Source organism: Cupressus sempervirens, chromosome 3 (assembly GCF_028749045.1).
Source record: "Cupressus sempervirens isolate cs-2001-9-10 chromosome 3, ASM2874904v1, whole genome shotgun sequence".
Taxonomy (NCBI): Eukaryota; Viridiplantae; Streptophyta; class Pinopsida; order Cupressales; family Cupressaceae; genus Cupressus; species Cupressus sempervirens.
The window spans coordinates 658,431,838-658,446,290 of record NC_143120.1 but is presented as its reverse complement, the minus strand read 5'-3'; the positions used below and the strand labels follow the sequence as shown (position 1 = coordinate 658,446,290).

Below are 14,453 nucleotides of genomic sequence, written 5' to 3'. Positions count from 1 at the left end.
TTGGAATGACAGTACATTACAAAAAGCTAGTTGTTTTACATGGTTGGCATTGAAAAAAGAGTTTTGACCAGTGACAAGCTAGAGAAATTCAACATTTCATCAAAATTCAAATGCATACTTTGTATGGTTGAATGGGAAGATGTTGATCAGTACTTATTTTTAAAGTGTGAATTTGCAGAACAGTGTTGGCATTGGATTTTACAAAAGTTATGTTTTGTCATGCCCTTACTAAGGACAATTTGGGAATTATTTCAAGCATGGCCATTGTTGTATTCGAATGCACTTTTAAGATCTATTTGGAAGTGTGCACCATCACAAATTGTGTGCGCTCTATGGTGCGAGAGGAATAAATGAATTTTTAGGCAATTGTCTTCTTCAATTGATGAAGTGATTTTGGAAATTGAAAAGGTGATACCTAAAAAAGTGAGTGTAAATATTAGGAATAGAGATGGGAAAATTATATATACCAACTGGGATGAAACCATTGTGAAGAGATGGAAATATGCTACCATTCCACCTTTCCTTATGTGGGGAGGTAGTAAGGTAGAATAGATAGAAGGAAGGTTAAGTGGATACCACTAGAAGATGGGTTTGTGAAAGTAAACTTTGATGGTGTGTTGAGGGGGAATCCAGGTATTTTTGGCTTAGGTGCCTATATAAGAGATCATTGTGGGAAGGTTATAGCATTAAAATCTCAAAGTATCCCTATTGCAACAAATAACATGGCAGAGACTTCAGCTTTATTAGTAGGGCTTGTCCTTGCCAACAAGTTGAAATTATCAAAGATTCACATTGAGGGGGATCCGATGATTATAATTCAGGCATGTATCAAGAAAGAAATTTATAACAAGGAGTTGTTATATTATATTATTTGAGACAAATATGGAGATTGATGGACTCTTTTATAGAATTTACCACATTTCACACTTTCTGTGAAGGCAATATGGTAGAAAATTACCTATCAAACATGGGGTGTGATGTAGAGAATGTGGAAGATTACAAGTTAGATACTATGGGGATTGAGTATAATAAATTGATGTCACTCATGTACGAAGATCTAGATTGGCGACATAAATAATGGTTAGCTCCTATCAGAATGGTACTTTGCTAGTTGTTGTTGGTTTCTTTAACCAATGGGATATCCTTTGAAGATTTTGTTGAAAACATAGATATTGGTGGGCTAGCAATGATCAATGCATCTGCAAAGAGCCATAAACATATGTTGTAGGAATTGATGGAGAGGATTTTCATTGAAAGTTTGTTTGGAAAGTCTTACAACATATTGTGTCATATGACTCTGTTGTGGCAAAGTGGTTCTGGAAATAGTTTGGTAGAGAAAAATTTCCACCAATATTATCGGTCCCTCTGTCAATCAAGTCCCCACTTAGATATGGGGAAAATCCTCATCAAAAAATTTCATTTTATATCGATGAGTCCCTATGCGAGGTGGATGTTGGAGGCATTGTAACTATTGTATAACATCATGGAAAGGAAAAAGTTATATAATAACTACTTAGATGTAGATGCAACCTAGAATTGTGTTTGAGAATGTGGAATTCTAGCATGACATGGGGCTTTGCTAATGAAAGCCCTAGTGCTTTACATAAAGGGAGTAGCAACCTTTTTGGTATTGGTGAAAACCTACTAAGATGGGAATGACTAGTTCCATGATCCCATTGGCATTTTCCCTACTCTTATTTGGTGTAGTAAGGAGTGCAATGGCAGATTCAGCTAATAGTTAGGCTTCTGAAGATAATTTTTAGATTACATTTGCAAGGGATCATTTTAAGACATATGGGGATGGGCAAATCTAGAAATTGATGCTGGATAAGAAATTATGCTCTGGTTTTTTGTCAAAACACAATTATAGATTTGGATGGTTCAACATGAAGTTGAAGCTGGTTGGAGGAGACGTTGTAGGAGTTGTTACTATTTTTATATGGTTTCCAAGCACTTTCTGACAAGAGATGAGTTGGATTTCAAGTTCTTGGGGAACACAAGTGGGCATCCATATATTCTGCAAACCAATATATATGTCAATGATTGTGGAAATAGAGAATATAGATGTATGCTCTGGTTTGATCCCACTATGGATTACCACACATATTATGTACTCTAGAACAATCATCAAATTGTTTTTTTTTTTTTGCTGATTCAGTTCCACTAAGATTATATACAAACACTGGCAATAATAGCTTCTTAAATGAGTAGCCTATGAATATATATTCAAGTATTTGGAATGCAGATGATTGGGCAACACAAGGGGGATTGGTGAAGACTGACTGGAAAAAGGTTCCATTCATAGCCTATTACAGGATGTTTAAAGCAGATGGGTGCATGTGGAAGGATCCCTTCCTAGATTGTGTCTCCACAACAACACAGAATTGGTGGGATCACAAAGATGCCTAAGCCTCAACAAATGTACAAGACTTGGATTATACTTGGGCCATGAGGAATTATATTCTCTATGACTATTTTCTTGATACTAAATGTTTTTACCATTTGCCTATTGAATGCAATGTTTCAATTATGCAATCCTAATTACCTGTACTATAGCATAAATCATTTATTGTTTCATATTCTTCATTGAAAATCTTAAAAATGTAATAGCACATTATGGTTCAACAATTGGGCCCATTTGTAATGGGGATGAGATCTAGGGTTCTCTTCCTTAGTTCTTTCCCCAAGGAGCCTTTTAACTAAAGATTTTTAATTTTATATATAGTAGCTCTACCTACTTTGGCTTAAAAAAATAAAAAATAAAAAATTATTGGACTTAAATATAAGTCAAATTAATATTTTAAAAATGAAATTGATATTAATATTTAATCTGATAATATACACTTATGTTATTAATTAGATTATTTAAATTAAAAACATGATAATGTTGCATGATATTTTATATACACAAAGAGTTTTGACATTTAAACACTTATTGATTTATATAAGTATATTATGATAACAATTTATATTAAGATGTATATTCTTACTTTATTTCTAAACACATCCTTATTACCCAAGCTAAACAAGAGAAATTGATAGAATTAAACTGTGGTTGAAAACTATGAATTTTCTAAAATTCTATTTATAGTCTTGTGATGTTTATTTTCGTGATGGTTTTTCTTTGTAGGTTGTTTAGTTGACCAAGTTATGATGTGCACAAGAGACATTTTTGAGATTTTTTTTTATGATTATTTGACTAGATGTCATGGTAAAATTTATGATTTGAATTGAGATTTACGTTTTATGAGCTTTATGCTATTAAGCATTTATGAAAACTTGAGTTTTGAGATCCAATGTTATTTTTGGGTTGCCTATTAAGGAACCAAATTTGATCAATATTACTTTTTTGATATGAGACACAATTGTGGTTTGTGAGTTTTAGGAAGGTAGTCTAGGTGCATGTCTATGGGAGTGGCTTGCAATGGGGGTCAGGGCCTAAAGTGGTTGCCAGGGTAATTCATTGTAAGTTGTGTAACAAGTGATAACATATTAATTAAAATACTATCCTTCAACATGCTTTGAGATAAATTAAAAAGATAAGTTAGAGATTTTTCCCCATCCATTCCTTGAGTGCTTATATAGACTAAGGATGACAATGAGATGATACCTTGAGAGGTATGACTAGTCTCATCATCTTCAGCAGAGGATATTCTGGTTCTACATAGAGTCACTAGGGGGTTGGGGTCCTAAGAGACTACCAGGGTAACCTTAGAGTTGGCTCATGTGATGACACTCCATAGTATGTAGCTTGAGTATCTTTCATAGTTTATTTATATATTTGCTTCTAATGGTGTACTTGTTGGATATTAGTTTTGTTTGTGTATTAATTGTGAGTTGTTACTCATTGATTGGATGTCATTTATTATTGGTAGTTGACTTTTATTAATGAATGATCATTTATTCATTAGTGGTGTTTTTATTGTTGGAGTTAGTGATTAGTGGTTTACTTATATCAACAACAGTTGTAATCTGTTGGTTATTGTTGACACAAAAGTATACACCCTTGCTTGAGGTATGACCCTAAAGAAACCTTGTGTAAAATGGAAACAATCTCCAATTTGTGGGACTTGAATTGTGAGATTGATTCTCCAGAAAAGGTCAGCTTCCTTATAATCAGGATGCACCTAAACTACCACTTGAGAGGAAAAGGGAAAAGGAGATGTACGAAAGTAAATTGTTGAAAGGGAAAGGGGGGTGATGCACCTAATTGAAATGGTTACAACCCTACTCAAGGATCCACAACACATTATTGAAAAGCCCAAATACACAAGTCTTGACTCTATTCTATTCCTCAAGAATTCACATACAGGTTTAGAATTGATCAAATGTTGAACAGAAAGACATCTTCACAATACAACAATCATCAACAGTTTGAACACAACATACAACCTTAAAAACTAGAGAGAATCATTCATAATAAGGCAAGATACATGCACAAAAAATGAATGGTAGGAAGAGGTAAAGAAGAGAGCTATTTTATTAATGGAAAGCAAGGAATATAGTTGCAGAGCATAAGGCTACTACAAGTAGACATGACAGAACAGGGAAGAAGCCCTAAAATGTATTTACAACTTCCTTTTATAGAGTTCAGGCATAACTCTAATATTACATTGAGTTCAAAATCCAACCAATGAGTTGAGTTAAGATTGCAAAGGAGGCAATAATTGAGAATCAAAAATAAATCTTATCAGATACACATCTCTATGCTCAAAATATGATCTTTGCATGCAAAATCGAGCTCTGAAGAGACAAAAATGGAGGTCATCACTACATGGCTGGGTAGATGGATAACCAGGCAATGGGAGGATAAAATTTGCATTTACCAAGTATGAGGAACACCAAAGAGTGGTTGCAAGTGATCAAAAAGGTATGTTCACCATTAAAGATTTGCTCAGTATCGTGTTTGTGACAATGCCAAGTCAGTCATGTCATCATTTGAATAGTTGACCTCACCACTTGGCCTTATATCATTGAAGCATTTTTGCCAAATCATCACACCTCTCAAGCTATTATGTTGGCCTATGTCTACATCTGTTCACAGCTTCACAACTAAAAACCCTAATTAACAACATGCCCTTGCAAAACCATGACCTCCCACATTATGCCTTATCACTACTTCGTAGCTTGAAATCATTTTAGCCCATTGACTATTGTGACCCTGTGATGTCTTATGATTTGACCACTTCCCAATCTCGATGCAGTTTGGATTAACCACTCTTTAACTATGTGATGGTGTGAAGCCATCTAGATGCCTTTGTCACCCCCTCACAACCCTGACCTGCAATCCAGCATTTAACTTCATGACCATGCACTCAAAGCTTTTCGTTGTTTTGCAACATTAACCCCAAGTCAACTTTAATCATCTATAATGGAGCAAATAGCAGTTGACCTTCGCAATATCAAAACTTGGAAATTTGAATCTTTTAAAAGGAGTGATATTGATTGAAGCTGAGATGCATTTATAACTAGCAATTCCTTCAAAATTGACCCTTGCAACAAAGTGATGAAGGAGTCTTCATTCGCCTAGCCCCACCACAACACGCATTGAAATCTCATGTTCCCACTTTGGCCAAATCTTGCACATCTTCAAAATGCGAGAATATGCTAGTTGTCGATCTAACAAGATCTAATGGTCGCAATATAATTGAAATTCCTTTGTTAGAGCAACATCTCTGACCAATCAGAACATGACACCTTGTCAACTTTTCTTAAACATTTCCCTACTTACAACCCTACAATTGCTTCCCCCTCATGGCTTCAAAAATCTCCTTCATGTAACCCTATGATCTTACAATCATTGACTATCGTAACTTTAGAAGACCCATAAATCACCCTCACGATCATGCGATCCTTGTTTTGTCATAAGATCGTACCCCTTTTATAGCCTCAACACTTTTATGTCCTTATGACCTCACGATGCTATGACAACACTTGTCTTTTAGTATGGTCATGAACCCTCATCCTCTCCCCTTATGATCTCATGAACTGTTAACAGTCTATCATATGGTCACAGGACCTCCTTTGAGACTTTACGATCACATGCCTTTACAATGCTACGATAACACTAACCATCATAACATTGAGAGACTAAGAAATCATCTCGACGATCCTCTACCACATTATAAGATCATAACCCTTCAACTTGTTGAACATCATAAACCTCTACCATCAGTCATAATGTTGAAGGGTGCTCCCATTACATCAATATCATAAACACAAAACAAAAATAAAGAAACAACAGTAAATGCGACAAAAAAAATGGACTTCTTATTATCACCACAAATGTGGAATTAAAAAATTCACAAGTACAATAGGCTAACCCACATGGGCACCTTCATTATAGTAATCTACAAGACTAAGCTGCAAACTACCACACAAAGGTGTCCTACACAATGTTCAGAACTTTCTTAAATAGGCAATTTTATGCCACCTGAGAGGGTTCTAGACATTCAAACTTAATACCTAAGGCTACTAGACCCTAACAATACACATAGAGTTGGCCAAATACATATTTGACAATTTTTAGAAAGTTCGGATAGCCCAACTTTGGAAAACCATAACTCTCGAACCATTGCTCTAATTGGTTATTATTGTATATGAGCAATGTTAGTATGCTAATAGAAACCAAATTTAAATAAAGCTTCTACAAACTAAAAAAAATTCATAAACTTCAAGATAGACTAAGATGAGCTCTCAATTGAGAATATGAGCCATCAATGGACTCTCTCAATAAGAAGCTCTCTTGTTGAGTAGCTTTATCTAAATGGATAGGATGTATGCTCAATATGCTTCCAAAGGCTTCAATGGATGATTGTGGATTTTTGGTGTGGATAGATGGCTTTAGTATGGATTTGGCTCTCAAAATAGCATTATAACTTTACTTCATGGATTGTGTTATTTTGTAAAGGGGAAGGATCCAATTTATAGGCAAGAGGCTTGAGGGATTGAGGGCTAAGATGCAAGGATGGGAAAAAGCTTATGGAAGGCTCAGATTGCATGAGAGGAGAGCACATGGATTGTGCTTCCTTATAGCCAATCAAGGAGTGACACATGTCACATGGTGAGAGGATGGAGGAAAGGGCAAGGATGAGTCAACAAAGGAGGCTCAAGAGATAAAATCTTCATAAAGACCCTCATAATGACTTGTAAGAGCAATAAAAGGGCTTGTAAGAGTCATTTATGACCTAGTGGACTTCATAAAGTTTTATGGTTGAGATATTTTGAGGGTGATGAGAGCAAATTCGACTTGGACTTGATTAGGAAGGTTTTAAGCTTGCTTAGGCTTGTGCAAATGATTAGAGGATGGATTAGGATGGTTTAGGATTAGCTTAGGGATAGGCAAGTGGATGGCATTTAATGAGGGTGGGTGAAGGAGGAGATATTTGTTAGCTTTGGCTTGGGTTAGTAAGTCTTAACCCATGTTTAGGGAATGTGACAAGGTTAGGAGGGGATTAGGATTAGGTTTAAAGACATTCTTCTAGAAGAGTCTAGATTTTGGAGGAGGATAAAGACTTTCTAGAATAGTCTAGAATTTCCTAGGATGAGGATGGAGACTTTCTAGAAGAGTCTAGAACTTCTTAGGATGAGGATAAATTAGATTTTTAGGAAATAAATAAAGTTTTATTTATTTCAAGGGTTTGGGTTGAGGAGATATTTATTAAAACTTTTTTAATAAACATGAGGATTAATATTTAATTTTAATTAAATATTTTGAGTTGGGATTAGGGGTAGGAAATGATGGGATTAGCCTTTAATCAAAATTAAAGAAGGATTAGAAGATTTTGGAAGAGGTTATTGGTCATAAGGAAATTGGCCAAGTTTTGGGCAAAAAATAAATTTTTTATTTATTTTAGGATTTTTGGTCAATTTATTAATTAAATAATTAATAAATAAGAAAATAATGTTTAAATAAGATTTAAACATTTTTGGGAGGGATTCCTTAATTAAATATTTTTAATTAAGATAAAGGGATTTAATGGCATAATAATTAATTAATAAATGATGATGTCATCAGGACTTTTTCAGAAAATAAAAATACTTTATTTTCTAAAGGTTTTTAGGTGTCTACAATTATAACCACTTTTTGGAAATGCCAGCTCCTGATCTATAAGCTCGAAACTGTGTAAGCACCCTTTCGTTGAGTTTTCGGACCTCATCTAGAGCATCTAAGGCCTTCAAAACTGAGTTCAAAGATTTTTCTCCAAAATTTTCCATCAAAAATCCACAATAACTTCTCTAATACTTAAGCTAAAGCAATGAGATTTTATGGTAGGCTTATAATTCTAAAATGAACCTTCATATAGAAAATGAGAACATTCTAAGCTCATATGACAAACTTACTAAAAATAGCAAGTTCCTAGAAATAGTAACCCCCCTGTCTACTAGTCCTTATTAAAATAGAAAAGTCTAAAAACCAAAAATATTTTTGGGTGATGCAAGATTGCTCTTACACCCAAAATGCTCCTGCATCACATAAAAACACTCATGATGTTACGACAATAGGGACATCAAGAGATTGCAAACCTTGAAAATCTACACTCATGATGTTAAAACAATGGGATATCATAAGATTGGGAGACTCAACATTTGGAATTATGATCCTCCACAAGCCTTGCTTCATAACATCGAGAGAGGAAAGATGAAGTTTTTTGACTAGACGATGAAAACATTGATTGTAAGATTGTAACACTTGATACATTGAAGGGGATAAATAGGATTTTAGCCACACTATGATTTTTTGATGCCATGAATAGATCTCTCTGATCAAATTTTAATGATGGCAACAAGGGAAATGGGGTGGGGGGGGAATGTTGGGGGGGGGGGGGGGGGGGGGGGGGTGGGAATGTTAACAGTTATTGTTCTTGTGACACTTGAGATTGATTTGGAGGTTGTTGTATCTTTTTTGGTTTTTATATTTGTTTTGTACTTGGTATTTGTATGTTGATTTGGTATGTGGGGTTGGTATTAGAATGAGTGTCCTTTCAATTTTGATTATCTCTTCTTCTTGTGTGGTTTGTGTTACCCTTGGGGTAGTTTTGGCTATCAAGATTCCTTGCCTAGGATTATTTTATGATTGGATTATCTATGTGTGGATCGTACATTATCTCTCCTATGCAGTGGGAGTGGGAGCCTGATTAGGTGACCATGTGGTTGGGAAGTAGTGTCTTGTTACCACTTGGGTCCCCCCTTACATTGCTAGTTGTTGGATGCTTGTTGATATAGTGGTACCATTATCATTCTTATTCTTATCTTGAAGACTTATATTTGTTTGATGTATCTATCATGTGTTATAAGATCTTGCAGGATATTGTATTGTATATTGATGTACTTGTATCTATTTTTAGATACCTTGTAACATGTATAGTGGATGTTATTCATTAGATGTGCTCTCATATTATTAGTTGTACTTATGCATTTTCTTATGTAATAATGTATCCATTATTTCTTTATGATCAAGAGAGTTTGTACTTTAGACTTCAACTAATTAATACAAACTTTTTAATGTGACTCAACGTGAAGGAACCTTTGAGGAATGTAAATTGTATTTGTAATTATTTATGTGTACTTGATGTGTATGTATATATTGCTTCTGCATTATTATTACTTTGATGTTGTTTAAAATTATTATTAAAAAAAAAATTAGTTCAGTAAATATTGTAACATGTTAGGTTTATTTATCTTGGGTTCCTAAGCGAAGCATTGCATAAAACCAAATGGGGTACTCCAAAAAATGTTTGCGTTGGCCATATTATGATTTTTTTAATTTACCTTTGACAACTTATATCGAGGCCAAGAATTTAGTTATTATTCATGTGAAGTAAAAAAATGGAAGAGGGCCATGCATTTTTGTAGTCTAATAGTACTATAATTATAGGATCTAAAACGTGATTTTATTCTTATGGTTATAGAGCTCAAGCCTACTCTAGTTGATAAAACAAAGTCTCTCTCTAGAGTCATTCACTTCCTTCACTACCACACCCTAAAAAACTTCCATTATTCTATTTTTCTAGCTTTTGTAAGCAAAATTGTTTAGGACCCATAGCAATCATTGGAAAATTTAGAGAGCACTTAGCTAGATTTGTAGGATAATATTTACTTTATTTTTAATTTAAAAACATCAAAAGAATATCAATCTTTAATTGTGATTTCCATATGTCATGACCTAGATATTTTCTGCAAGTGTCCTTAAACTTTTTTAGAAGCTATGTACTTATATTTTTTATCAATATAAATTATACATCGTTTATCAAAATAAATGAATTATTTAATCACTACTAAAGCCAATAAGTATTAATAATATTATAGTACCTGATACCCAAGGTTACAACTCAACATATATATGTGACAGTAATAAGATTGAGCTTGTAGATCTCACCTAGGAGGCTATATCAAAAGAGGAAGAGCATAACAAGAGGAGTGTTCATGGTACTTGTATGGAGTGCAAGAACACAACAATGGAGCTGAAAATTCTTTTTAAAAATGTAGGATCTAGAAGAGAAAATTATATGTGTCTCCAAATTTAGTCTGAGAACAATGCATAGTTTGGCAACCTCTCTCCTCCTTACACAAAAGGTCTTGGGCAAGGATGCAAAAGATTGAAGGGAATGACAAGGAACTCTTTAAGTTCATTACTAGAGATTGGATCCATGTGCTTAGCTAGCCATGTTCTCAACAAGCCATGTGGTGGTTGTTTCAAGCTCTAGGTTTTCCACTCTATGTTGTTAAGTATTTTATAGGTTTATGTTGTTAAGGCTTAAAGAAATTTATAGTATCATTTTGATAAGACTATTATTATTATTGATGTTAATCTATTTTTATTTTGTTGTTAATGTTTGATTTATGTTATGGTTGAACTGTCTTCAAGTTATTTGTCTTAAAGGGACAAGACCCTTGTTTTACTACTATTAATATATAAAAACAACATTATAGCACACATAGATATTATATAAAGGACATGTCTACAACATTTATAACATTCCAAAGAATTAGCAAACATTTATAAAAATATAGCTAAACACAAAAATGCAACTTTAGTGACAATCATAAATAAAAATGTTATATATTGAAAAAATACACAAATACATAAATAAAAGTAGAAAATTAAAATATAAAAACCAATAATAAAATATTTGAAACATAAACTAGCTAATAATAATAGTAGTATCCATCAGCTCTATACTTTCCATCTTGACAAGGACCAATAAAAAAAATAAAACCTCGGTTGTTACCTTGTAATGCAAATAATGATGACACCTCCATATATAACTTATCATGTAGATCCAATAGTAACGATGAACACTCTAATTTTTCTACTCATCCACTCACTCCCCACAACGTAGACATGGATAGCAATGCTTTTACAAAATGTTTCCTACTTGATCGATACTAGCCAACTTACCAGATTATAATTCTCCAATTCCAATATAATATGGGTTGATTTAAATTTAAATGTATTTGATAGCAATGCATTAAATTTGTTATATAAATTTAAGGATCAGTGTTGTTTTGAAATTATTGAATGAAATTGTTGGCAGAAAATTTAAATGAATCAATAGAATAAGGGGGTAAAAATCAATACCGTTGCAAATAATTTTCCTTAAAGGTTTATGTGACTGACTTAATCATGAGCCTATAGTCATGAGAAAAATTAGTACATATAGTTTGGAAGTCCTAACATGAATCACATGATCTTTCTTAACATTTTAAGTCTCAAGATGAAGTATCTAAACAATTTGTGAGATAAAAATGTGAAGGATGCCTAGAGAGAGAGGATTAGCAATGTCACATGTAGAAATGTTGTATTTGGATCGAGTGAATTGAGAAACTCATTGTTGTAAAGCCAATGTAGTGTTAAGTAAGCTATTAATGCTAAGATTGGAAGATGCAATAGTAAGTATAGATACATTGGATGTGTTAGCAAGGTTGTTGTAAGAAGTAGAGGGAATGTTTTGATTGGTAAGTGGAAGATTTGAAGAATTTGGAAGAGGATTGGGATATGTGAAAGGCACAACATAATAGGAAGGTAATGAAGCAAGAGAAATACTCATGGGAAGTATGGGGTCAGAAAGAGAAACACTTAGAGGATTAGAGATTTGTGTAGAAGTCCTCATTAGAGGGAATGCTAGGGACAAAATTTGAAATAGGAATAGAAGGTTCAACGATTGTGGAAGGAAGATTATATCCTAAACCTTGAGAATATTTTGTCAAATTCTTAGCATGAGTATCAATAAGATAAGAAATACCATGAAAAATACAAATTTTATTGTCATCGTGATTAAGAAGTTCCTTTATAGATATAATAGAAATAACATTGTAAGGATTTTGATTTTCTTACACAAGCTAATCTTTCGGTTCGTCAAATTTATAAGTGAGTCTGTCAACTTGGGAAGGAGGAACTCTTGAGGATTCACCTCATCATAAGAAGAGTGAGAAGATTTATTCTTAGTGATAGGATTAAGATCATGAGGGAGAATGTTGGTATCATGGATCGTAGGAAAGTAAGAGGAATTGCGATCAAAAGAGCCCATTAGTCTATATGTTCTTCTAATGGGAGTGGTATAGGTTGGAATTAATGTGATAAAGATCATAAAAGGGAATATTTCACAAAGATAATTTAATGATATCTAACCATGAAGAAGAATATCTAAATACTACTAATGAAAACAAGAATATAAAAAGTAGATCTAGATGCACAAATGAAGTAGAAAAAACTAACACCAAAAAGGCAAAAAAAATGGAAGGAATACAATGGGTTCAAAAAATGTTTAGGGGGGGAATGGAAGTGATGAATTTCTTAATGTAAACTACATGAGATGAGTTCATTAGTTAAACATCTTCAACTTAAGCCATTCAATATAAGAGAAAGAGGAGGCTTCCAAGCATTGCTCTCAATATAACTTAGGTTAGACTAACAAAACCCAAACAAGATAAAGGATGCCAATGTTATAGGTCTAAATAATACTAAGGAAGTACACAAGAAAATCCTCCTTCATTAAATGCTCATTAACCTTAACATTTACAATGTGGTCAAATTAAATTTATTGATAAAGTGTGGAATTGATTAACTATCCTAGGATTGATTGATTCAAATAAAAGAAACATATCACTCATAATAAAGAAATCAATCTGAGACACAAGAGGAAGAGAGAGAAGGTGAGTCATCTTAGAGAGTAGTCAAAGGCAACTTTCTACTCAGAAAATTATTGACCAAAAATTGTGAAATATAAATTAATTGTGATCTAGAATCAAGACACCCTAAGAACTACACATCTCTAAGTACAAGTCAACCTATACCAATATATGCTCTAATAAGTCAACATATTCCCAAAGGATAGGAATACAAGAAAAAATGGTTTTTGTTAGGGTCGGAGGGGCTTGCCCTGGTCAAGCCCCCACTTAGGAATTAGCCTTGAAAGAGACAAGTATGTAAAATAATGTAGAGAAGTAATATAAATGCAATGATTCACCTTACCTGATAAAACTCTTCTTAGGTAGAGTTATACTACATGTTTTTGATGTTGAATCTTCAATAGGAATTTAGGAAATTTCCACAAATGCAATGATCTAATCAATACCAAGTCATGGAGCCATGGATGTGTATGTGCACAAAAGATGAAGAAGATGAAAGCCACAATGTAGATCTCCTCCCTTGATGGCCAAAAAAATGCTAGGTCTTGAAGAGGAAATGCTCACAATGGATCATTGAATATTGAAAAGAGAATGAGAATTGCCTTGAAAAACTTGACGAATGTCGTAAATCAACTTTCTTTATATCCTTAGGTGTTCGATTACTTGTATTCCCATGTGTTGATTTTTTTTGGATGTGAATATGAAGTGCCCAAGCTTCCTCATATACTAGTTCTTGGAGTAAAAAATAAATCAAGCCGATGGGGTCACAACACTTAATAGTTTGAAAACCTAAGATAAAACTGCCCTAACACTAAAATAGGTTAGGTACAGGTCAACTTGATTAACCCAAGTAGAGGTCGACTGGGTCGATCTATACTAGGACTATTCTAAGGAGAGATCATCTTGGGGGCTTGGAAACCACATAGAAGGAATTGAGAAAAGGGAAAAAAGAGTAGGAGAAAATCTATTTGAGCACAAATGCATATATGGACCATAAAATCACTAAAGGATGGGAGCCAAAATGTCTTAAATACTACGCGCTTCCTTTTTAAGATGGTACAAGGAGAAATAAGAAAATGATTTGAAAAATCATTCCACGGGAAAGTTGTTCACATATGTGTGAGCAAATAATTAGTGCTAATAGGTTTGGAATCCTAAAATTAGCCTAATTAATCTTAGTTAATTAGTGGAGAGTCTATTAGGATGAGAGTGATAGGTGTAGGTTAGGATCTAGGTTGAGATTATACTTAAATCGGGTTTAATTAATTCAAATCAAGATTAGAAACAAATAGGATATTTGAGGAATAAATAAGTTTAAAAAT

At 33.6% G+C, this 14,453-nt stretch overlaps 1 pseudogene; it reads left to right on the top strand.

The window, feature by feature from the left end:
* Window positions 1–1,649: 1,649 nt before the first annotated feature.
* Window positions 1,650–2,541, top strand: LOC149568427 (putative xyloglucan endotransglucosylase/hydrolase protein 8 pseudogene; annotated as a pseudogene).
* The last annotated feature ends 11,912 nt before the right edge of the window (window positions 2,542–14,453 follow it).